Source organism: Anguilla rostrata, chromosome 1 (assembly GCF_018555375.3).
Source record: "Anguilla rostrata isolate EN2019 chromosome 1, ASM1855537v3, whole genome shotgun sequence".
Taxonomy (NCBI): domain Eukaryota; kingdom Metazoa; phylum Chordata; class Actinopteri; order Anguilliformes; family Anguillidae; genus Anguilla; species Anguilla rostrata.
This window is the reverse complement of record NC_057933.1, coordinates 17,919,281-17,945,345: the sequence shown is the minus strand read 5'-3', so window position 1 is coordinate 17,945,345 and position 26,065 is coordinate 17,919,281. Positions and strand designations below refer to the sequence as shown.

At 38.6% G+C, this 26,065-nt stretch overlaps 1 long non-coding RNA gene across 3 annotated transcripts in view; it reads left to right on the top strand.

The window, feature by feature from the left end:
• The first annotated feature begins 469 nt into the window (after window positions 1–469).
• The window catches only part of LOC135250498 (uncharacterized), a 42,207-nt gene continuing 16,611 nt past the window's right edge, over window positions 470–26,065 (top strand). The window contains exons 1-4 of one of the 3 annotated variants that reach the window (XR_010328944.1): window positions 470–777; window positions 5,595–5,687; window positions 5,988–8,217; window positions 16,045–17,871. This is a non-coding gene — a long non-coding RNA (uncharacterized LOC135250498). Of the gene's footprint in view, window positions 778–5,594; window positions 8,218–16,044; window positions 17,872–26,065 lie in introns of those variants that run through there. The other 2 variants (XR_010328942.1, XR_010328943.1) reach the window with 2 other exon arrangements.

The following is a 26,065-nucleotide window of genomic DNA, read 5'->3' as shown; positions in this document are numbered from 1 at the left end:
CTGTAGATATTTTGTGCACTTATTTGGAAACACTGATGGGAACTTATGTCGACCAAGCTCATCCAACATAATAAAAAGCCAGCCTGAATAAATCAAAGAGATGAATGTCCATGTAGTGTACAACAAAATAGATTTGAAGCTATATTCAAATAACATACTTATTCTATTTTGTCTGACTTAGGGTGCAACATTATTCATTTTCAGCCCCTTGAACTAAAATATTCAATATACCAATATACACATATGCATTAATATCATGATGAATATCTATATGCTATGTGTCCTCTTATTTTGTGGGTATCAGTATATAATATATATATATATATATATATATATATATATATATATATATATATATATATATATATATATATATATATATACTGTATATGTGTGTGTGTGCAGATATATAATTGGAAATGTGTAGTAATCACATACAAATTACAGAGCTTAAACTTTTAAAGATAATTCTTGTTGAAGAAAACAGGAAATTATATCTGCTAGCCTTAATCTCAGATAAAGTTTGGTGCTTTTTAATAGTCTATGTACAATGTCATTCCAGGTTCCTGAACCCAATAAAACATATGCATATTTCGAAATAAGTTAAACAGAGTTTAAACAGCATCAACAATGCAATAAATTATTTCACAGCAGTATTCAGCCTTGATCCAGATGAGGGTGGACTAATGAACCATGAGCAGTATCCCAGAACAACCCGGCCTCCTGTGCTTCTGATTTCATTACCCGTGGCTGATTTCCGTCCCTTGAAACATCCTGGTACGTGTCAACAATGCATGCCAAGCTCTTGTGCCTTCCATAAAGCTTTTTGCAGCTAGATGATTGACAGCTTGAGGTTTTCTAAATGAAAACCAGATGAGAATTTTTCTTTTCACTTCACCTGAGAGTTGATGTGGAGCTTGAACTGGGAAATTCCCAACAGTGCCAATACTCCATGACACCTCAGCTAATACCAGCTACATGAGTGCTGACTTTTAAAAATGAGTTAAATTACAAAATATAATCCAAATGAAAGAGTGGGCACTGTTCGGTTGCTTCGTTTCAACAGAAAACAGTAGTGTTTTATTTTTAAATTATGTTAAATTTTAATGTGTCCTGACAATGTGTCAAAAATGAAAAGGCCTCCAATGAATGATTTGTTGGGGTTGGCTTTTGTTATGGCCGATTGGCTGAGAAATATCAACAAAGCAACTTCTCTTGGTTCTCTTCTTTCGTGTTTTAATGTAAAACATAAAATGATCAAATTATTCATCAATTGTTTGGCACACGCACTTGTTTTAGAAAGGCTCACTGAGGTTTAGACTTTTTGATGCAGCAAGTGATATTTCTCCAAATGTGTTCTTCAGTCTCATAGGTCATTATATAAATGGCTCAGTGCTATCAAGAAAAAAACTGTAATAAATGTGTATTTGTGTGTGATTTCTCAGCCATGCAGTTACAAATAGTAATACATGTTCTCATAGCCATAGACTGTCCTAGCCTATCACATAATATAATTCCCTTCCCTCATTCCCTTCCCTATTAACCCATACCATACAAAATATGCAACCTAATATCACTATTCAATTCATACATACCACAATATCAAAATTTAATCAAGAAGTTGCAGAAAAATTATTTCACTTGCAAAAATTCTAACTCCAGGACAAAGAGGCCGTAAAGATCATTTCTTTGTATTTGTTTCTTGTTACCGGAAACAAAACATCCCTTGTTGTTCCTGAAGTAAAATATATATTTTATTTATAAGTAAAGGCTATCATACATTAAGTATGATAGCACTATCTTTTGGAAATGTATTGCAAACTGTCAGCCACCATCTTTAGTGGAGTATGCCTTTAAATTACAAAGGTATGCAAACATCATTCTGCTGGGAGAAAGTGCAGATAGTGTCTGCCGAAGCTTGAGACCTCAAATAGTTCTGGAAAAATGTGGAGAACCAAAGTGAAGAGGCGATGGAATTCTTTTAGGGTATTTATCATGAGACATTGGCTAGAGGTTCACTGCGTAAAAGGCTTTGCAGATTGTGTCAACACGAGTTTCAAGTACTGAAGAGTTGCCAAGACACAGGCAGTGTGTCTCTCAGCTGGATAGGGAAGAATAAGGCTCTTCTATTTTTGTCTGCATACTTAGTTTAAATTCACTATGATGACTGCATATTAAATTGTATTTTTTATTTTTAGCCTGATTTAACCGCAACTATGATTTTACGAGCATTTGGTCAGTTGCATTATGCCAACGATTTCGGTTTTCTGTAATGCATGCAATTTTGGGCTTTTTTATTTTGAGTAAGAAATTTTTTATCCTTTGTCCATTTCATCCTGTTATTAGTCATGTTTGGTGTAGACATCTCCATTCTCCAGATTATTAGTCATTTGTTGTACGCCATCCAAATGACAATAGTCAAAAATGAAGAGCGTGTATTTAGATGAAACAATTGTTTACTCTTGGATTTAAGACCAACAAGTGTCGTGCTCTCACATACTCTGTAAACCTGTCAACTCTGAGAAAGTTCTGTAATGGACAAAGAATATTTGTTATGACCAACATGATTGGCCACTAAGATAAGCACTGTAAAAAAGTTAATCACTCATCACTGTTCCTTGTCGGTCCAGTTGAGATGCTTTCTTTCTCACTTTAACATGTTTCAGCTGAACCTACAGCCAGGGAATAGTGATGGGTGATACAAGGAAATCACCTTAGTTAAACTGAATGAATGGACTTCAGTAAATTTTCTGAAATACTGCTCGTGAGTAGAACTGCATATTTAACTTTGTTAATGGGACACATTTCATGTCTGGACATAGACCTTAAGATCTCAAATATAATGGCTTTTGGGATATGAATATGTTTATGTAAAATGAAAAATGCAAAAAAGAAAAAAAGAAACTTGCAACATGCGCATAGTACATGCTGTTGCTTGCCCTTATATGGGAGGCAACGTGATTTCCGTGTTCTACCAATGCAACCCGCACATTTTATGTTCTAGGAAATGTCCCCACTGAGAGCTATTAAACTGTGCATGCCAGAATACAGACAGAACAGCACGTCTGAATGGTGACCAAGGCCTTACGCTAAAGACTTTGTGATTCAGAATTATTCCACAGGTGAGGGCCAAATCCCCCTGGGTGGAAGCCTTCTATTGACCTGAGGCTTTTCTCCCACTGGAGCCAGAAGTAAAGCACAGCTATGGAAGCATACCATTTTATTTGGAATTGAAAAACTGAAAACAATCTTATTTATTAATTCCCACAAGTGCAGCTCTATTTCAGAAAATTAAGGGTTGCATGCTATATATCCTCTGTTTTTCCAGTTCTTGTCATTTGTTCCTCTGTGGCTTCAGCGGTTTGGTAATCCAGGGAAAAACAGAGGTCATAAACCTCCAGATTTCACTCCCATTATGATAAAAGAGGACGTGTGATACAGTTTGGGGGTATTTAATTAGCAGCCATTTAAGGACATTTCAACACCTAGTCTTTTAATTGATTTGAATATAAGTGCAGTTTCTTTTTACTTGCACTTTTATGTGAAACATCTGACGGCTATATAACCTCACTAAGGTGCAAATTAATGCTGTCAAACTGTGACCACTAGAGAGTGGTGATCGCAGACCATTTTGACATGAACTCGCTGCATTTACAATGTTGGTCCTTTTGTAAAGTATGAAACAAATGTGTTCACTTACAACAGGAATGAAACAATGCTCTTAAAAACAGCGCTAAACTGTGGAAGTGACATCTGAAGTGATGTATTTGCCTGTGAATGTTATCCAGATGCTGCCAAAGAAATATTTAGAGTAAAGCAGATGAAGTGACACTCCTCCAGTACGTTGAGCTTCAACTGCGGTTAATTTGTGAAAGCATCAGTAACACACAGGGAAACAAGAACATTGTAAGGATAATGTACATTATGTACATGTATTTAGTATCAAGTCTTCATTCTCCCATTTGCTTTGGCTGCAGGTGGATGACAAGCAAATCAAATGCAATTCTAAACTGTCAAATCAACAGTTTGGTCTGAATGTAGCGACCATATATACATTAATCAGCAAAATGTTCAGTGTAAAATTAATTTTGATAGAACATCATTAACTCTATCAGTGTACATTTGGTCTCTGTTGAACTCAATTAAACTGATTTTGACTCTGAGTTGATTTAACACTGACAGTTTTACTGTGTGAGATATTAGCTATCAGCACAAGCTATTAGATATTTGCATTGGATGTGTGATGCTGGCTCTTTATTTTACTGATATGAAGGACTAATGTATACATACAGTACTCTATCAGGTAAGACAGCATCTCATAAGCACAATACACTAAAGAAGACCAGTTTAAACTCCATGAATGTGTTCAATCATTCATTTAGGCCAGTTAACCCATTCTGTACAAATGTGCTGTGTGTCTCTCAGTTGTGAAGCATATGTTTCTGTTTCTGCTAGCTATCGAGCAGCATTTCACAGCAGAAGTCTGGTTAATAGATAGATAGATAGAAACTTTATTGATCCCGTAGGGAAGTTCCCTTAGGGAAATTCAGGACAAACACGGTGCTGTGGAGCAACTGGAAAGGCTGCCGTCTCTCACAGCGCCGGAAGTAAATGAACAATTGTTTGGGAAGTAAGTCAGTGAAATGGAATCTGCCAAGGAAAGTACAATGTCTGGCAATTGTACTTGTGTTGGCATGAGTGTTAAAGGAGTTCACTTTTACATATTACTGGAACTGATTTCGCTTCTAGTTTTCATATTTGCCAAATAAAATTCTTCAGGGACACAAGCAAGACAGTTTTCTTTAAGTCTCAACGTTGATTAATGTGATTCAAACTGATCAAAGTCAAGCAATAACAATGCTCAGCTCTGTGGTTACATGTCTAGTCCACTTGAATTAACATGATTAAAGAGGCAAAAAATACAGGTGAATAGGTATGCTGTTGTTCATTAAAAATTATGATTCGATTCAGTGTTTTGAAATATACATCAAAAGCCCTCAATAGTGAACATTAAAAAAGGTGACCAAATGAGAAACGTTTTATGCTTATTGAACACGAGTAGCAATATTGGCCTATTAGAGGAAATATGCCAAAAAAAGTCAAAGACAAAACAGGCCAATGAGATCATAATTGGTTTTATATTTTTGTCTGTTTGTATACGTGTCATGTGCAAGTCTTATGCTGTGTACTGCTGTGGATAAGGAAGTATACTTAAAAGGTCTAAATAAATCCAATGGTGTTAATATACAATGTATTAATGGTAATATAATTTTCTGGGATCAATTTATTGTAACTGACAGTGCTGTCTAACATTTTAAAAATGAAAAGCATTCTTTTCAGGTTGCCAAATAAGTGGGAAAAGGTGGAATTTTATGATGGTGAGGTCATTAGTAAATCCATCATAAATAGGTTAAAGCAATGTCTTAAGCAATGGTGATTTTCCCAGATTTACAGCTTTACTCTAGACTGAAAAATCAAAAATACTGACCATTTTATTGTCAAGTTATCCTGTAATCGTATCGTAAACTGTTCATTCATATTTATTTAAATTCGTAGATATATGTGATAAGATGTGTGAACTGATGGTCTTCCAGAATGACCAGGTTGTCTTCAAGCCCATCTCCATGATTGATGCAGTGATGCTGTACCTGATCGGCTCACGGCAATGGAAAATCACATGAACCCAGGTATTTGGAGTTCTTCAATCCTCAACACTTGAGGAAGAATTCAAAAACACTCCTCCATTTTCTTGCCAGAATTAAATGTGCTACCATGAACCTTTAAGGGTGGTATGCTTTTAAAAAGAAGACAGAAGGTCTTACCTCTGACCAAATATGGAATGTTGTTTATCCATTCTTCGAGCAAAAATTTGTATTCAAACGCCCTATTAGACTGTGCAATTCATATCCTTTCACCCACAGACCGCATCTGCAGAGGTGGGAGGTCCTCTGGTGAGAATGATGTCATTTATCTTCACTGTTTGTCAGGGGGATTCCGTATCGTCTGGTCATTCAGTGGAGCTGGACGGTTGCCAAGATCAGGGGCTATTTCAGGGTCTGGAAACTGGGAAAGGCATGACGTCAGAGCCATGTTTTTGGATATCAACCCCGGAAACTGATAATGATTGTACCCATATAGAGATCATACCAATCTTACATTTTCATGACCAGTGGACAAAGTATTAATTTACTTACTCTACTAATACTGTAAATGCACTATGCATATGAAGCATCTGAAAACACAACAACTGAAGGAGAGGAGGTAGTCAGTTTAAGTAGTTTTATTACAGACACATTTTTCTGTTCTATTTTAGAGATTTCATACGTGCTAATGCCCAGACTTGAAGCTTCTATTTAGCTTGTTAAAAAGTTAGATTTATTTGACAGTTTAATGTCTTTTGAAATAACCAGGCAAAAAACCTGGAAATATCAATATTTCTACCAAAAAAAAAAAAAAACCTGTCAACAAGCGCATAGATTACTGCAGTTTCTCTGTGAAAGGAGAGTATGAGAGGAGGGGTGGGGGGAATTGAGCATGTGGTAAAGACATTTAAACTATACTTTTCAAAGACAGCACAACATTTTTTTCACATTAATAACATAGCCATGATGACATTGAATCAGGTAACAGTCTGTTGTTTGTGATGGCTTGTGAAATGTTTGATATAATAGCAGGTTCTAATGTTGGAGAATTCATCATTTCAAGAGGAGTGCCTGGCTCCTGCTGTGTACCATTAACTTTTTTCCAGGGATTTGTGAAATCCAGTTCCTTTTCTTGTGTAGACCTTATGAGACTAAGCTTTATGAGACTATCTTGCACTGCTTTTACCTTTTTCAATCTGTTTTGCATTGAAGCATATTGTGCATTGCTACCGGAAATTAAAACATTTCTCTATGTCCTTCTTATCTGTTTTGCAATACCAATGTCTGATGATATCAAGTACTCTACATAATGCATAATTGCGGTTTTAACTGGCTTATTTCTGATGTATTTAGACAATAGCCAAGTGTCAGAAGCACAAGCCATGCCTGTATTTGCATAAGGTTGAGTGTGATAATAGAGAGAATTTAACGATTCAGGCAGATGTGCTGCCATCCGCTACATGGAATGAGTGGCATCCATAGTGGTCCATTCTTACCCTTCCATTCCATTAACATGCTCAGTCAACACTGGCACCATTAGATGAAGGAATGAATACCTGGCTTATCGTAACTGTTTGCCCATGGCTTACAGGTGCTCACCAGCTTATACTAATAGCTGAAAGAATGCTTGAACTCAAATATTTAAATATTTAAATACTTGCAGGTGACAGCTTTGGTGGGAACGAATGGGAAAAGTTGTGAAATGTATTCCAGGAACACTAAATTGCGAACATTATTTAGGTATCAAACTCATTGTATTTAGATTCTAAATATAGATGCCCGCTCTCCAATGGGGAAAGAAATGTAAAAAAAACATACATGTGTAATTGGCAGAGAAATGACATATCTGTTCTGTGTGGTACTGTCTCTTTGCTCTCTGCTTGAGGAGTATAAGATCAGTAATTCATTTATAATTTTACATCACTGTTTGTGAGTTTCTTGATGTTTATCAAAATTGGGCCATGTACACTTGAGAAAGCATTTTGTGGGAGAGAAGCAAATGACATTTCGTATCAATTAATCTGAACTGAAAAAAAAAATGCTTCATTGGATAAACCCAAAGCTTTGCTTTGCTTTTTAGATTTTCTCCACTGAAAATATGTAGGTTCATTGAAATTATTATCATATTATCATGACTGCCCTCAATCACCTACTATCAGATGATTGCTCACCCCCCCTCCCCCCCCCCCAAAACAAACGTAATTTGTCCTAACATTGGAGTGTCTTGGGTGGCACAGGGCTTAAAGGCTCATTCGGAGAAACAATGGCCGCTTGTTAGCCCTCCTCGGGACCAAACCAGCTTGTTCCTAGGGAGACCCTGAAGCTCAAGGCATTCCAGGCATTCCGGGGGACAATGCTGACAGGGCCTTACAGCAGGGATCAAACCAGCCTCCAGAAAGCAGCTTTCGCCCTGCCAAGTCTGTTATGTAATTAATGTCTTCCCGTTTGCCTGCTGTTGGGCTCTGGCTGCCTCGCCGTGATGCCGACCAGAAGCGAGGAGACTCACCCATATAAGGGCAAGGCTACTGTTTCGGCGCGGAGCCGTCCTTTTCCACGGAAGCCCCGGGCAGAGACGGTATGTACCCTGACAAATGCATCTCAGGCTTCCTGTGTCTTCTTCTGCCCCACCCCTCCTCCTGGGTGGACATGCATGTGTGTTACATCTTTTAACTTCCCTTTTCAATTTGTGAACAGCTGCCGTCCAGAGTTTGTATACTATCTGTCTCTCTTTCCTTTCTTTTTCTGCCCTTACCCCCCTACCCACCCTTTCTGAGAACAAAAGGTCTCAGTGAGGTGAATAGGACATGCGTGCCTCTCCCCCTGTGTACTGCTGGAAAGAATGTTTTACCTGTTCCGGGACATAGTCCACAGGTGTTGAGCAACACACACTGGCAGATGCCATTGCGGAATATTCCTTGACTGCAGATGTTTGTGTATGGCCACTTACATGTAAAATAGTTTAAATAATTCTAAATTTGTAGTGTACATGGATGTTTTTTTTTTTACATTCTTCATTTATTCATCATGGTTTTTACTGTTATTAAACTGGACATTCTGTGAAGGCCTGGAACACATGGAATGATATTAACTACAAAAAATATATAGTTTTGATTAGTAAGAGTTATGGATGAACAAGAATCAGTTCGTATGATTATGCTGTTAAACAATGTTTTGTGTATTAAAATAATTCCTGGTTAATTAGTTATCTGGTTGGTCACCACTGCACAGCACCTTGTATACAACCTAAAGATGGGAAAGTTATCTCTCAAGGATTGCATTCGATGTATGCAAAAGATGTTGTTCCTGATGACAGCTTCTGGATCTACATGTGGAATACAATGAATTAAAAAAAGTCTGAAGGGATCACACAGCAGGGAATTAATAATTTTATACAAGAACCATGTAATCCTCTGATGACTGCACTGATCCCTTGGCTTACAGACAATATTATGAGTACAACCAAGGTGTTTTTTTTTTGAATGAGTGAGTTTAAAGTGAATTTCGGTATTGTGTGGCCTTGCCAAAGGGGAAAGCCTGCGTGGGAGGCTAAAGCCCTATATGCCAACTGACCTGTTGTGTGCGGTCAGACAGTTTAGGATCAGCCAGGTTGAACTCCTGTCTCCGGTTGGAGTCCTTATCTTATGACCTGAGGCAACTCAGCGTGTCTGCTCTCCGTTGGCACTCTCAGATCGCTGCTCTTGCTCATAACTAAGTTACGGCGGTAACTAAATGAAAGCCCCGTGAAAACCCACTCTGGATCTGACAGCTGATAAGATGAGGTACCGCCCTCTCCGTCACCTAAGCAGGGTAGTGATGTCACCTGCTCTCTGCGCTCAGCTGGACAGTGCCTGAGGTGGATATTTGGACATGTTTATACTTACGTGAATGAGGAGACTTTATTTCCCGCCCAAATGTACACCTCACTATCCAAGAACTGACAGGTACTGCATCACTTTCTGTGTGGACTGCGCTGTGCCAAAAGTAGGGAAACAGGTGATTGAGGACTTTTAGCCTCTCTCTCTCTCTCTCTGTCTCTTTCTCTCTCTCTCTCTCTCTCTCTCTCTCTCTCTCTCTCTCTCTCTCGGCTTCTCTCTCTCAATCTCTCTCACTCTCTCTCCCTTTCTCTCTCTCCCTTCCTCCCCCTGTTTCTGGCAGTCTGGCTCAGCCAGTGAGCAGAACTGCGCTGACAGGCAATGGAACAGTGAGCACAGCTCATTCACACTCCCAGCAGCCTCGCTCTTTCCGTCTTCCAGCTCACTTCCAGTAATTCCCTTCCCCAGCGGTGTCAGTCAGGCGGAGGCCCCAGTCCTCCCCCTGCGTAACCGGAGACCCAAGATCCAGCTGCTCCCTCCAGTTTCTCCTTGAAACACTACACCCACTACTGAGGAGAAACATGTACTCAGTATTACAGCTCACTCATCTCATTCTCATCTCTTCTACAGCGCTGAATAAAATTACTCTCCTTAACTGTACACATCTTAAAGTCTATTCACGGCATGCAATTCTGTGCAGAAACCTGGCTGAATTCTTTCGTCGATACATTATTGCATTCAAGCCAAATATAGTAGCTTTCATGTCCCTATTTTGCAGTCAAATTCCAACAGCTGTATTATCTGTGTGCTGCGAATCTTATGTAAACACAGAGGCCATACAGAAATACTGTTCGGACATGAATGATCCGAGCATAAACTGTGGGCATTTTACAGATAGTTGTTGACGTTGGTTTGGGAATTCACATTCTTAGCTGTTGAGCTAACACACAAAAATGCGCAGTAACTGGGACTGTGTCTATGTTCAGTTGGACGGGCCTGCACTTTGTCTGAGTGGGAGTGGGAGTGGGAGAGGGAGAGTGTGCATTTCTCTGAGGACGTAATAATGAGTCACTTTCTCCGCAGCTGGGCTGCGTCACCCCTCGTATCTCCCAATTCCACACAAGACCCTCCCGAGGTCAGTTAACTCTGATGTCATGACTGCATCCGTTTATTCCTTTTATAGTGGAATTTATACACAGAGATTAGGCCTGAAGGCCTTCTTTAACAATTACATGTAGCGTCCTACTGGAATTAATTCCATGGGAAAACAGACTGAAGACAATTAACAATATTTACGGACTGTTTCCACCAACAGTCAGGGCCAGTTGTGGGAGTATGTAAAGGGCAGCAGATCTTACCATGCTCACGCTTGAATTAGCACAAAGTAGTACATTCTGCTCAGCCGGCCAGAGATTTACAGCCTCTTTTGAAAATGAGGGCATCACTGTGTTCTCCTGTAGTTGCTAGGAGATATCTGTCTGACATACATTTCCAGCAAAGGGGCCGCTGTGGTAGGAAACAGGCCCTGAGAGCATGGCAGGTGTTTCCAGAAACATATGTCATTGTGAACGAATACAGCAAAAGCGCTTCTCCCTTTTTTAATAGAAATCCAGGGAGGCCATATTTCCTTGGTCTCCAAGTTTTTAACAGGAAGTCAGGTCAGGAACAAGGTCTCTTGAGGTCTCACTGCACAAAAAGCTGTTTATCCATTTAAAAGTCCTTTTTTCTTTGGGCTGAAGTAAGATTTTGAAATTAAGTAGTTTCACGTTTTTTGACGTCGTCCTAACTCCAGATGTCAAGCAAATACATGTTTATAAAATAATTAATACCGAAAAATCTTGTTTTACTGACCTACTTCTTAATTTTTCTCTTGAAAACTGCCATGTTTAGGAGGGAAGGCGGAACTGTCTAGAACTGTGAAAGAGCTGTCATGCGCTGCACCCCAGAGCACAGACGTTAGCCCCCCTGACACATGGAAATTAGAACAGAATTATTTTGCAATGAAAGAGAAACAGCTGTGGCTGTCTTTTAAAGCATGGAAAAATAAGTAACAATGACATTAGCTGTCCCGCACCAGCCCGTTGAGAGACAGGGTAGCGGATGTTTCGAGCATGAAACACATGAACTGTAATTTGCCAGTGTCACACACAAAAAGTTGCTTCACCCAAACCGTATAACACCTGGTGTTGGAATACAAGGGAGATGCTGTCCTTATGTTCTGCAAGCTGTAAAACTTATTTTGAAAGCTGTGACAACACACACATAGGCATAGCCTACAATGTATAGAGTACACAGCAAACACACTATTAATCTGTCTTGTACAATCTAGTCTTGTCCTCTCTTTTTTGATCTTGTCTAGCTGATCTTGTCTAGCTTTTCTAGTAATTCTCCAGTAGACGCACACGCAGATTACTGTATACAGCACATAATATATATACTGTCTTGTCTAGTCTGATGCATATCTTTTATAGAAAACGTCCATGTATGAAGGTTTCCACTGTAGCTGTGGAGATGTCTGTCCCTTTTCTCTTCTTCTGTCAGGAGAAAGTGATCTAGTGCAAGACAGGCACCGTGCGCTGTCTTCCACCACATGCGTGTTTTAAGAGCCATTTTATGAAACCCCAATCACTTCTATTTCTCAAGTATGGGAGGACAATGAGACTGGTTTAGTCTCAGAGCTTGTTTAGAGTTTCCCCAGGTGTTCACGATGATTTCCTATCCTTGGGACCTGGATTTTCCATTAACATTGCTTTAAAGGAAAACAAACATGCATCCATGTAGGCACTGGTGGAAGCCATGTTCGTGGGACCATGTGCACCCTCTCCCCTTCCCCCTCTACTCAAAGCTCATATCCAGGGTATGCAATGAATGTGTACATTATCCCTCACTATCCCATTTAATGGGAAGCACTGGCTTTTCTACTAAATCCATCCCCCATCCCCCTTAAGTCCTTGCTTACATAAAACATCAGGGTCCCATTAAAGAGATTTGGGGATGTCCAGAGTTTACCAGCATTTAATTTATTTTCACGATAAAAAAGGTTTGTAAAAAAACATAATAACTGTAAATTGCCGGTCAAACTGAAATTTCGGTGCATGGAAACTTCTGAACATAAGCATTTAATCTCTCACACATGGGAGAGGGATAGAGGAAAATCAGTGCTGTGTGCAGTGTTTTGGGGAAAATTACTTTGGAGAAACAGTGAAATGGTACTCGAGCAGCACAGCCCCCTTCCTTTGGCGACTGATTGGGTCACGCCTATCCTACTGGAATCAGGGAAGCTCTTCAGCTCAAACTGACAGGAAATGAACCCGTGACCATTGATGAGCTCCTTTAATTTGAAGAATGACAGAGCTGGAAGTGGAACACTCTAGAGGTTGCCGCACAGCTCATCGCCTCTACCTGCAGCCTGTGCTGCTCCAGTGAAATATTAAGAGGCTCCAAATTGTATGAGTCACTGCCGAGAAAAGCATTCACGTGATTGAATGGTTGAAAGAGAGGAGCAACTGCAGAGGCATTCTGAAGAGTCATCCAGATCATTGTTACTGCCATCTTTCCTTCACTACACGGAGCTTCTCAGAAAATTCTGCAGGCTTCCAGTAAGACCATCATAATATGACCTATTGTTAATTGAAGAAATATGACAAACCGACTCTTGCCTTTTTGTGTGATGATTCTCACCCTTGTGGTTTTGTGCAGTTTGGATTTGTGTGGTCTGTCCTGTGGTAGATTTTACTGCATGCAGCCTCTGGTACTTGTGAATGAGTATGCAGCTCTACAACAGGAAATAGGAGATACCAAATACTGCTGAGCAGTTGTTCTATTTTCCCATGAAATCTGTACATACTTTGTCTGCCTGTATTGGGAGCCCCTGAACCTCTTAGCCAAGATTAAGAATTAGACTGCTCTCTGTCGGCCAACATCTCTCAGCTGGCCATTATACCTAGAGAAGAAAAACTGAAGGATATTCAAAATGGGATTCTTTGCTTTCTTTAAAACCTTAACAAAGAGGTTCTTTGTGTAAAACAATAAGCACAACGTCTATTGTCCAAGATGACAAAAAAGCTTCAGCGTGGGTGATAAATGGAATGCATTTATCACTGCAATTATAACTTGCAACATCAAGCTGAGGAATAGATTCCATTAATTTTGAAATAACGGAGTAGCTCCTTCCCTGGCTTTGCTTCACTAGCTGTGCATATTTGTGGTTTTGGCCTCTGTTTTTTTCTTTTTTTAAATGCAGTTTTGCATCTTATCTCTGCATTGGTGTTCTAAATATGCTGCAAATCTGAGTGTCCAGAAACCAAGTAAACTCAGATGTTTCTTCAGATGGAAGCATGGTAGACCTTATGGGGAGAAATGAGTTGAACTAAGCCCTTGATGTTTTGTTATATATGGCATTGGATAACATTAATATGTTTTGTCTACCTTGCTGTGAGTTCAGTGCTGACAATATGAAATGATTTCTACCTTTCCAAAGCATGCAGGTGTTTCTTCTTTGTTTTATATTATCTGCCCTATAAATAAGGAACCTTTTAAATCAATGCTCTAAACTACACCATTTGTGCAACACTGGTTACATTAAACTCTAATGAAATCGAATTGAACACAGATAAAAGTTATTAGTTCTCCACTTGTGCCATGCATATTTAGGGAGAACAACTGCCATATAGGTAGCCCCTTTCTAAACTAAAGTATAGCACAGAATGAATTGTGATCAGTTCAGTTTCAAGAAGTACCTTTGTAGGTGACTACATTACTTTTTGATAGGATTTCTCATTAATATTTACTTAAAGCATGATTGTATGAATGTTTAAAAGTCTGTATGTTTAAAGTTTTACTGGGATGCAAACTCATGGTCATGTGTCAGGATTGACTGCAACTGATCCTTTTAGTTTCCCCAATTGGCACTGAATTAATTTCCATGAAGTCCATTTTCAATAGTTTTATGTTCAGGCACCACTATTTTTGAAAAAAAGAAAAGAAATAAGTATTCAGCAAATGAACATGACATCAATGTTTTGCAACTGCCCTCTGCGCTGGATTACGTTTATGATAACCACTGCATAATACCAGATTAGAATGGAATGCAGTTACACCACAGAAAGAAGGGCTCACAATGCTTAACATACTCCACCCTCAAATGTACACACACACACACACACAGATACATACATGCTTCTTTTTCTTCAGTTTTCTGGGCACTTTAACGCAGCATGCTATCACAGTGCAGGCATTACATTACCACCACTATATGAAGAACATCAGCTGGAACATCTGTTCTGAATAATGTCTGGGTGTCGGAGCTTTGTACTCTAGCTCTGCTGCTAGTCTCACAGTGGGTTTATGAGGCGTCTGTGGAACGATCAGCACGACACTGGGGATCGACGGGCCCCAAAACCTTCCTGGCTCACCCCTACTGTATTTAGCACTCGGCTGTTCTGTCATATGAGGCCATTCTTCTGTTTTCGGGCCAGGCAAATTCTTTTTCTTCATTCTCGCTCCTCAGCACTTCACTGAGGGTGCTTTTCCAAAACCCGTTTCCAAAAGAGTTGCTCATAGCAGGGCTTCTCGGAGCAGCATGTGTGGCTGAGCGAGATAGAGCTTCTTACTCCTTCACATGGGCCGAGTGTCAGGGTCCGGTGGGCCTCAGATCTGCCTCCTCTGCTCCGTTCCCAAATCCTTCCCAGTCGGGGAAGCCGAAGCAGCAGGGTGTGGAGCAGCTATTGTGCTGGACCAGCCATCAGAGGGCAATCGGTAGGCTGACAATTCTGTGTTTGGGATTCTACTGCTGCGCTCTTCAGAAAGGCACAGCGCTTCACCTGAAATGCTCCTGTAATGTCTCATTAAAGTAAACCTGATATGAAGTGCACATGCTTTAAATGGAAGTGTGCGCCAAATGATAGGGGAATAAAGAGTTCAAACGGTAAGTAGAAAACAGAAGTGAGTAGTGCAAAGGCTGTCTGGAATTCATTACAGTGACTGAAGGAAGGGGCAGGGATATGGAGGCATCCAGTTTCTCTAGCTACAGCTACCTGCAGCCGTGTGGCTCATATGGGTCCATTGAGCATACGGTTCTCCCAGTGCTATTGTCCTGAATGACGCAGAGCCGGAACAACAGCACTAGAGCCAATGCTTATTATTATGATAAATGGAATATGACACTTTTGGGAGATGACAAATCTTCACTAAACATCTGCAGACCTTTTTGTCTCCTTACGGGAAATGCAAGAAATTGAAATTAAAACCTCACTGTCAAAAACACCCCCAATATATCATCTCCAGGTATTCCTTACATCCACACCACAAAGGAACCACACCTTTACAGACACCATTTTATTGAATACAATAATAACTACGTGTTTCCTTTATACGTACAGAAACTTACAGTACCACACCTCCCACTCCAGGTATCATTCTCTGAGTGTGTGCCGTGCATTTGAATTATGCCATATGTCCTCTGATCAGACCTTATAAAGTCATTCAACTGAAGCAGTATTTTTCTTTTCAGATTTGTTATTACCATCATGTACTGTAAAAGTATAATTAATGAGTATGGTGGTGAAGCATTCGTTCTCATGTCCCTTCAGTTGAATCCTGATTGTATCAGTGCTACCTGGCTGGCAGCTCTCCAGTGTGGTGCATAATTGGCTGTAGCATTGCCCAGTGTTGGAAGATTGAAGTCAGCAGGGTTCTTCTCACCTTATTGTACAAGAGTAGCTGTCTGGAAGTAAGTAAAAGTTAAGTAAGTAAGTACAATAAATAAGTAAGTGAGTAAGCAAATAAGCAAGCAAGTAAGAAAGTAAGGTAGTACAGTAAGTAAGTAGGGTAAATAATGATGACTGGCTTATGACTCATAAGTCAGTCCTTTAACTGGCTACAGTTAGTTCTCAAACAGCAGGCTATTCCTTTGAGTAAATATCGGTTTTCTGAACGTTTTCTTTGCTTTGTGCTTTTTCATTTCATTTCCATGCTGCGCTGGGACTCATATGTGAGCCCACAGCTGACCCTAGTGGACAAAGGCCAAGCTGAAAGGACTTCAAATAGTTATTACTCCGCTGAGGGGGAAAGGGGATGGAAGTAGCCTCTAAGTCGCAGACCACAATGAAGTGACTCATTACCCCTCTGGGGTGTCTGGCTGCAACAGTAAGACATGTTTTTGGACAGTGTCCAGCAGTGGAAATGGCTTGCGTTCTAAGAAGAGATTAGAAAAGCATTGCACATATATCTTGGTCGACAACTGTATGGTGTGATTCCACACAGTCACACCCACACACCTCAATTGGTCATAAAGTGGTTATTCCCCCAAGGTTAAGCAATTAAGTACCTCTGCTTGCAGAAAGCTTTCAGAATTCACTGTATTGTTCTCCTAACGGTATATTATGAGAAGCACATGCATTGTCTTTTTCAATAAAATGAATAGTGTGCAGTGCTGGCTCTTTGTTACATTTCAATCACATTTTGGATACATTAGCAAATCGTTTTCTCTGAACTGGATGCAAATCCCTTACTGTACATAATTTTCAGCTTAAACCAAATGTGCTATTCAATGGCAGCGTGCTGGCTCGGAATCATTGGTACATGGCTATTATATACAAGCTTTCAAATTCATGAAAAACCCAGAGTACTCAGTATTCTCAGTATATGGCATAGGATCAGAACTGGGTCAAATGCGTTTATTTTTTAGATTCAAATACTTTTCTATGCTTTACTGATCTTGTCTGGTGTATTGGAACCAATGAAATACTCTCAAATGGCGCAAAACCCACCTTCTGGTCATAATGGCAGCCTCAATTACACCAGGCAAGATCAACAGAGCACAGAACAGTATTTGAATCCAAAACAAATACGTATTTGACCCAGGTCTGCATCGAATATTGACAGCATTGAAGTGAGATTCTTTGCAGCCACTGTTCAAAGCTTGAGAGTAAGTCCCTGTAAGCTTGAATGTTGTATTTCCATGCTCTTATGTAAAACAATGAAGTAGCAGAAATTAAAACTTGAGTGAGGCTGATTAAAATTACTGCTGCTGCCAGAAAATGTAGCACAGAAGCACAATTCCAACACAGGAGGAATACAGTCTCTTATCTTTGTATTAAGCACAACTTTGACCATCTGAGAGGCATTGCTGGTGATGTACTAAATTTTGCTTTGATGGGAGCTTGAAAATGTTGTAAGATTTACATATTTACCTTTAGCCATTAATGATGGTGTGAAAATAGTTAAGTATTAGGCTTTTTGAAACATATGAATGAAAAAGCAATGCCTCACACAGTGAGATCAGCCAAGGAGTTTAACTGAACTGAGCATTTGTCAGCAGAATGAAACAGGAATACTTAGACAATTTTGACAAAAAAACTGTATCTTGTATATATATATTTTGCTAAATGTGAAAATAAATATATGTGGAAATACTATTCATTTGTGCTACATAGCCTATTGGCTTAAAATTCAAGGGGACACGCTCCCTTTTGGAATAGTTTGTATTTGTACCATAATGGTGAGTGCAATATTAATACTTCAATACTGAAAAATCATGTGAGACCACAACAACATCATCATGTAACAAATATGTAATCTTCAGAACAAATTATAGTAGCAAAAGGACAATACTTTAACACAAATTCACTGTGTAAAATTCATTTTTGTGAATATAAAATTTTGTAAGAATAAGAATTCAGCTCAGTATTTGGCCAGATTGCATATATCATATGTGGTACTTTGGCTAAACACAGAAATATGAATTTTGCTGTATCCATCTCTGCCAGTGAAGAGATATTTTGCAATACGAAATGTTCCAGTGTTTCACGTTCTTCATTAAATAAAAGAAGAACGTCAAAAATTTTGTCAGTAGAAATTTTACCTGTACTAACCTGACTGTGGTCATGTTGTCATTAGCTAAACTGCATTTATGTTGCATTATAACATTTGAAACTAATAATTTGACTACTGTGGTAGACAGCTGGTATTATCTCTCATATAGGTAGTGTGAAACTACTGACAATGTGGCTAATGTGTGCTTTTTATGCATGAAAGACAAATTATACAAATGATATTTGAGTGATTTGGCATCATTTGAGCAGACTGTGCAGCCGTTTGAATTGCACATTCAGTACTGTGCTCAGAATTCATAAATAGCTGGAGTCTATCTGAATTAAGTATTAACAGGTTTTCACCAAATAGGGAGGGTACTACAATTTCAGCAACAAAATGTCCTTTTTGTAGTTTCATCTGTGATTGATAACCCAGGCAGAGAGGACAACTTGTGTCCTGCTCTGAGAATATTGCATCGGCCCTTTTATTGGTTAACATGTTTGCCTCGAAAAATCTACCAACTGGGAAGTCCAAAATAAGTACCAGAAGTCAGACTTTATTTGCCAAGTCATATTTTTCTTTTTTCTCCTCTCTGCTTTTACTTAACTCAGTTGCACAGCTGACATGGGACCTGTTGTTATTGGTACTGGCTGTTTTATTTATTCCTTCCAGCATTAATGTGTGAAGTGAGCCGTCAATTACCAACGGTCCTTGGGTCCACAGCTGCCATATTCAAACTCATAGACTGGAAATAATAATATTATTATTATTATTATTATTATTAATAATAATAATAATAATAATAATAATAATAATATGAAACTTAATCAAGCCAAACAACACATCTTCACCTGTGGCGAAGGTAAAAGATATATATTTGGTGACAAATAAAGTCATGCATAATCCATAAACATGGTTTTAATGTACCCCCTTGAAAGAATGTAATGCTGGAATGTAAAGATTAGGCACAGAAAGTGGTTGAATATCTCAATGCCCGTGGAAATTAATGGAAAATCTAAACTAAAAAAATATGTTAAGGTTTATTCTTATTTTTTTTCTTACAGCAATAAAAATGCCTTACTTGCCAACAGTGTGATTTGCAATAAGATATTGGTATGTCTGCTGAAATCAAACCAGTTCAAGCATCCTGGAATGTACTTTCAGCCCACTAACAAAAGTCATTAATATTTTGCTGCCCAGGCCATCTAGGAGTGTTTATCTCTACAGATAAAAATATTTTCCCTTCATTTTTTAGTATGAAAAATAATTTTTCCATTTTTGTTTGAATCCAAGTATTTTCAATACCAAAGCAGTTCTAATTTCAAAGGAATTTAATCCATGAAAATTATATACATTTCAGCCAAAATTAATTTAAAGGGGTATATGAAGTATTCTAATAAACTTCATTATTGTAACATGATTTGATTGCATTGTGTATACAAATACAAGATCTGTAAGCAGACTGAGCAAGTGTGCAATAGTAATGTATGGTAAAAACAAGACCAGGTTAGGCTGGTGCAGTCCAGCCAAAAAAAGTGTGACAAATGAATTAGCATTCATGGGGCTCAGTGAAAGCTGATTTTTGTATCTACTGTATGTAGATTCTGCCTGAAAAGTAGGTGTCAGGGATTTGAAAGCACTTCAGAACAGCACGTTTTGGGACCATCTGCTTAGCCCTCTAATACCAATCACCCACACACATCAAAATGGCTGGTCACAGATCTGAGTAGCCATTGGCCAAGGGTATGAGGAACTGCGTATATATCTTTTGCCACTGAGATACAACACAGCATGTTTTTTTTTTTTTCCTGCCAGGTGTGCATCAGCAAGTCTAACCCAGAAAGAAGCATCTGTCTGCCTGTGTAGGCTAAATGTATCATACAAAGGCTGATGCTGTCTGTGTTTACAAATGCATGAATCAGCTTTCCTGACTCTCTACACCACAGTGCTTCTGTATGCGCTGTTCATTGTAATTTCATGGCCAGGCTGACTTTCTGGCTGAACTCAAATAATCAATTTTATCTTGTTTCTTTGCAATTATTGCCGTTATTTTTTCCAAATAATTTCTAGAGAACTGCAAGAACAGTTCTTGATAACAATAAACATTTTTTTAGACAAAATATAAATTCTGTCACTTTTAATACATGCTTGTAATTTTACCACTGCATATGATTTAAAAAAAATTACATTCTGTATAATGGGCATGTTTTATTTGTTTTGTGAGCTTTCTGTTCATTTATTCCATCTGAATTCCAATGATTTAATTACAATACGTGGAATTTGGAAATTTGTCTTGACTATTTTTTTTTTAAATGGAGAGCAATTTAGGGATTTAGGCCAAAAAACAAATTCTGCTCACATTCTCCGAACTATTTATGGAGTAGGACTGACCTTTTATGTCAAAGGTCATTCTGAGGGTCAAGTCTAAAATTGCAATTATCTGTGATATTATATGTACAAAGATATTTCCGAATATCAGCTAATAATAGTCTTAGTAGCTGTTATTTTTCAGATATACCTATAATGCACTTCACTGAAAATGACAACCGACAATACAGAGCAATCAATTAACTTCCTGGCTTGGCAAGATACATAAAACTCATCTCACAAAGACATATTTTTGTTTTTTCTTTTTATTTATTTGTGTGCAAACAAATGACCAAAAACACTGTGTTTACTACATATGGAGTTCATTAGGTTCCAAAAACATTTAAAGAATGTTCACGTATTTCAGGGGATTTGCTTTTGAAAATGCACCTTCCAGAAGTGTGTTATTGCCACAGCAGTTGGTGTTTGTTTTGAGATTTTTTTCTAAGATTAAAGTACTTTAATGCACAGATATGAAGGCATTCTTTTTGTGAAAGAACATCAAAAGGCAACACTTTGTTAAGCTTACAGACCATTTCCATTTCCTAAAGTTCAAATAGGCCTTAAGGCCTTACCTTATTGTAGAGGGTAAATCACTCTTAAGAATCATTTAAAACTATAGATAATGCCATTTGTGAAATCTAGTTCTCTTCTTTTTGAGGTCTTCATGTAAAATGATGTTTGTTTTTTTAAATCATTTACACAAAAAGTTTTTAAAAAAACCATTATAGATACAGCATATGTCAGTTTGGTTATGTTATAGCAATGCACTTCATTATGCAAGTGTTGCTAAGACATTATCTGTTTGCAAGGCCTTTATCCACTCCTACATATGTTAATGGAGCAGCCTCACTCTATCCAAACCTGTTGAGTTATGATAAGTTATGAGGAGTTGTTGCTTTCACTTCTGTGGTTGAGTATAGCTGAATAGATTAATTCTAATGGAGGGACATTTTCTTTATGTGTGCTCAAGCAATCCATTGAAGTGCATAATTTCCTGTCAGCTTTGTCAAACATCATCAAGCTCACAGCCGAGGCTTCTCTGAAACAATTGCACCGGGAATCTGCGAGTGTTCAAAATGGGTTTATTTGTACCATCTGTAATCATTCTACACCAGAAACTTTCAAAGATATTTCCAGTTCAAAGCCCTCAGGTAAATTCAAATAAGTAAAATATTTAATAAAAAATTTGATAGCATTTGATAAAATAATAGCCACTACAATACATTTGGCATGCATAATATCTATTTGTGAGAAACAGTAATAAAAATAAATTCAAAAAAGTGTTATGTAAAATGACTTTGGTTCAAAACCAGTGTGGATTGTTAGTAGCTTCCAGGCTGTCCTTGCCACTTGGCTCAGCTGGGTTTCTGAAGTCAGTCTCCATCAGATAAGTTGTCGCAGGCTAGTCCAGAGTCCGTTCCAGAGGGGCCACTTTGCCTCTCATCCCACTGCAGGATTCTTTCAAAGAGCAAAAAAGCCTGTGGAATGTTGGTACTGATGATAAGATTCACCAGGAAAGCCTTGATGCCAGCATTTGGAACCTGCTGGGGATGGCCAGACCTTATCTTGCCAGCTGATGGGTTATATGCTCATACATTGCATACTTCCAGGATGTGGCACCCATTTAAGGTTCATTTTAGGTTTTAATCTAAACTGTAAGGCAGATTTAAGAGAGCAGGACAGTCTGCCCTCCTTTCAAATTCCTTGCTCCATCCAGACAGATAGAAAGTAGAGAGGGCAACAGATAGAGGAGGGACCACGGCTGAGGAAGTCACATGGTGGACTCGTGTAGCTTGTGAGTTGGTTGCCCTACCAACTACATCACTAATTGCCATTAATTATGTTTTTAAAATATTTCTGGGAAACATGGATAAATTGGATAAATGAGCAAGGGACATTGGTAAAGCAATGCGTGCTGAAGCCAGTGTTTCAAAGAAGCTTAGCATGGTATGCCGTTTGCTTGCCGTTCATGATAATGATAATCATAGCAATAATAACATTCATAGACCTTCAAAACAAAACCTGTTTGCATGGGAATAAATATTAACACTTTTGAGTTTATTTCACTGTATGGTTCTCAGCTACTGATGAAATTCCACTTGAGGCTGAACAAGAAAATGCAAACTCTCTTGTTTACATTAATTTCACAGTTAACCTTCCCATTGGAATCAATTGATTATTGGTAGAAATCTGGGAGGTCCTGGAGGTGCTTAAGTTTCAGAAACTCAAATAATCTTTAGATGTAAAACTGCATATATTTTATTTTGGAAAACAATGTATTTTCTCATCTTGTGGATAGGGTGTGGATAGATATCTTCACGATATATGCATGATAGCATTATTCAATTCTAAAAGTCACGTGAAAGCTTCCTGATAATAATATAAAAAATATTTGATTTCAGAATGCCTGAGAATTTTTCCTTTGAAAGAAAATTGCAAAATGGGTTTAACAATTAATTGCAGCTGTGCAAGTTCAGTTTGAAAACAGAATGATAGGGTGTAAAAGGTCATTAAAAGGCTACACTTTACATTCTAAGAAGGTTCTGTTGACAGTCATGAATGAATAACAATATGCTAAATAACAACATACTGAGAAGTGAAAACCTTGAAATAATATTTTAAACTTTGGTATTTTGTATTTTAGTGGTGTTGTTTTACTTAAGAGAATAATCTTGCAGATTGGCTTTTGACAGGAAGCCCATTAGCTTCCTGTCTGTTTTCATTTTAAAAGGCAACAGCAGTCCATACGGTTGTTGGCTTATAAAAGCAAAAGGCACTTATTGCTGTCCCTCCACAGGTGAAAGTTGATGTGTATCCACCTTCATAGGCCCCACATAGCACATGGATACTGTCTGCAGCACTTTAGAATTTTGTCTGGGAATGCAAACTGGGGGCTATTTTTAAAAACAATATGTTATGCAACAATTTTTTAAAGCACTGCAGTTTCATTTTCAATGTCATATAATGTTTTTTATTGCAGGAGCCAGAACATTTGGCAGTATGTTTACATTACAGTACCTATGCACATAACAATTATCAAAGTTACAGCATTCAGGTATCAGTGTTTAACAAAGAGGAGAGGATCATGTGTCAGGTGCGCTGTCCGGTGATTTTCAGACCAACAAAAATGAAGCATCATTTACGCCTTTTATATTAGCCTTTGCCTAGTATGATGGGAACAGTACATTTCTGCTAATCCGTTTATATTCAAGATGTTTCTGATGGAGGAAATGAGACCAGGATGTCATTTCAAAGAATCCATTTCACACCTCAGACTTTTAAATATTTTTTTGCACAGAATTAACTTTGCATTTTTGAATATAAAATTGGATTTTCCCAGGGTTTGCCCATGTCTGTCTTGTATTTTACAGTTATCAATAATTATGACCATAGAAAATATATTATTTTATCCATCCGTTATGTAACTCGCCTATTCCTGGTCAGGGTCGTGGGGGGGCTATCCCAGCATGCATTTGGCAAGAGACAGGAACACACCCTGGACAGGTTGGCAATCCTTTGCATGGCAGACACATCATTCACACACACACACACACACACCTATATTATATTATATTATATTATATTATATTACATTATGTTATATTATATATCAGTATCCAAACAATGGAAGGAAGAATGCTCAAAGGATATTTTACATTCTGTGCAGAGATTAAACTGTTTTAATCCCCCACATTCTTTAGTTTAAATATAAATTGCTTATGCAGCTCTTTTTTAAAGGTTATTTCAGAACCCAATAATTTATGCCAAAAACACTTTGTAACATTCTAAAAATAATAATTGTAGATCAGTTAAGTCTGGCCTCATTGTGTAGTCCATGCCTACTATTTCAAATAATGCTATCTCTCTCCAGGAATAACTCTGACTTATCCCTTAGGATAGACTGCAGTATTTTGTGCACAATACACGTTAGATTAACTGCTTTAATGGATTTAATGTGGATTAGTGCAAGCTCCCTTCTTTCATATTAGTGCAATACAGTTTAGCTTCAGTCTTTTGGAATTCCTCCGTTGTCAATGGACTGAACAGTGATTCCGGTAATGGTTTGTTGACTTATTTAACAAAGCAAAAGAAAAACTCAATTTGACTGAGTCTTATAACAGCCAAGCACATCTGTCAACCATGAGGCCCCACCCATGAAAAATGTATCACTTTCTCAGTGGCAACATTCAGTCTGTTTTTGTTCAGTTGTTCAGGAGTCATGAGGCCAGGACTTTGAAACTAAAGAAAAGTCTAGTTGGTCTTTTTCATTCTCTGAAGAAATTTTATTTGAAATATTTTTTAAAGAATTTCACTTAATCCTGGAACAATGGTCTTCTTGGAGCAGGACTGGTACAGCAGGCTTGAGACTCATTGGCAGCTTGCATCTCTCCTTCCCCTGGCCTGTGCATAAAGCAATCTTTGTGATATCATCCTACTAAAAGGCATGAGGCAGCCCAGCGTCTCGGGCCAAGTTTATCCTCTCTGGACTGTCGACTTAATCAGAGAGCTGAGGTATGTCCTGTGTTCTAAGTGGCCGGATTTCAGACTCAACAGTTGTATAAACAGACCCACGAAAATCCCCACAAAGTAGGTGGGAAAGCAGCACATCCAAACCAAGCCTGTCTGGCAGTATGACTGGTAAAGGGATAAGAAAGGAACAGTGAGTTGAGTCAGCGAGCCGCTGAGTCAGTGCATGCACTATCAGGCCAGGACATCAGAAATACTCGGTATAATAGCTGTGCATTCCCAGCAAGCAGATGTTTAAATGTTACAAGTGAAACACATGGGTATACCAGATTTCAAGTTCAAAGGTTGGAAAAGAACCAAGAATCAGTTGCTCAGACTGGGTTTCAGGTATCAGGTAGGGCAGAATGGAGCAATGTTAGTACTGTCAGTAGTGGATCCTATATTTAACTTTCCATTTACAAATGTACTGTCTTTCTCAAGTGATATCAGAGCTATGCCACAATTTCTGTCCAGCTTACTCTCACTAACAGAGGTAATGTTGAGAGCCCTTTGTTTGTGCCCACCCCCCCCCCCCCACCCCCACCTTTGCTAGCTAATAGGCTTCTGTGTTTGCTTTCACTTCAGTGTGGTCTGTAAGCACTGCTTGTCAGCACTTTGAAAAAGTGTGTAAAGATGATCGAAAGAGGAGAGGAGGGAGGAGAGAAGCTCAAACACGACAGGCAGCATAGCCGCGGCTCACCTATCGTTGTATCCCGCTGGACCCAGGTCAGAGACAAGTATGGAATGTCTCCTGTCTGAAAGGACTGACAATCTTTCTGCCATGAAGCTAATGCTCAAACAGATGGCAGAAACTTGGTTGCTCTCTCACGGAAAAGCAGAAAATCTAAAGTCTGTGCTGTGTGCAGTTAATGCTAATCTGTGACCACTACTGCACTCATTTCTCATTTCATGGGATCTGCA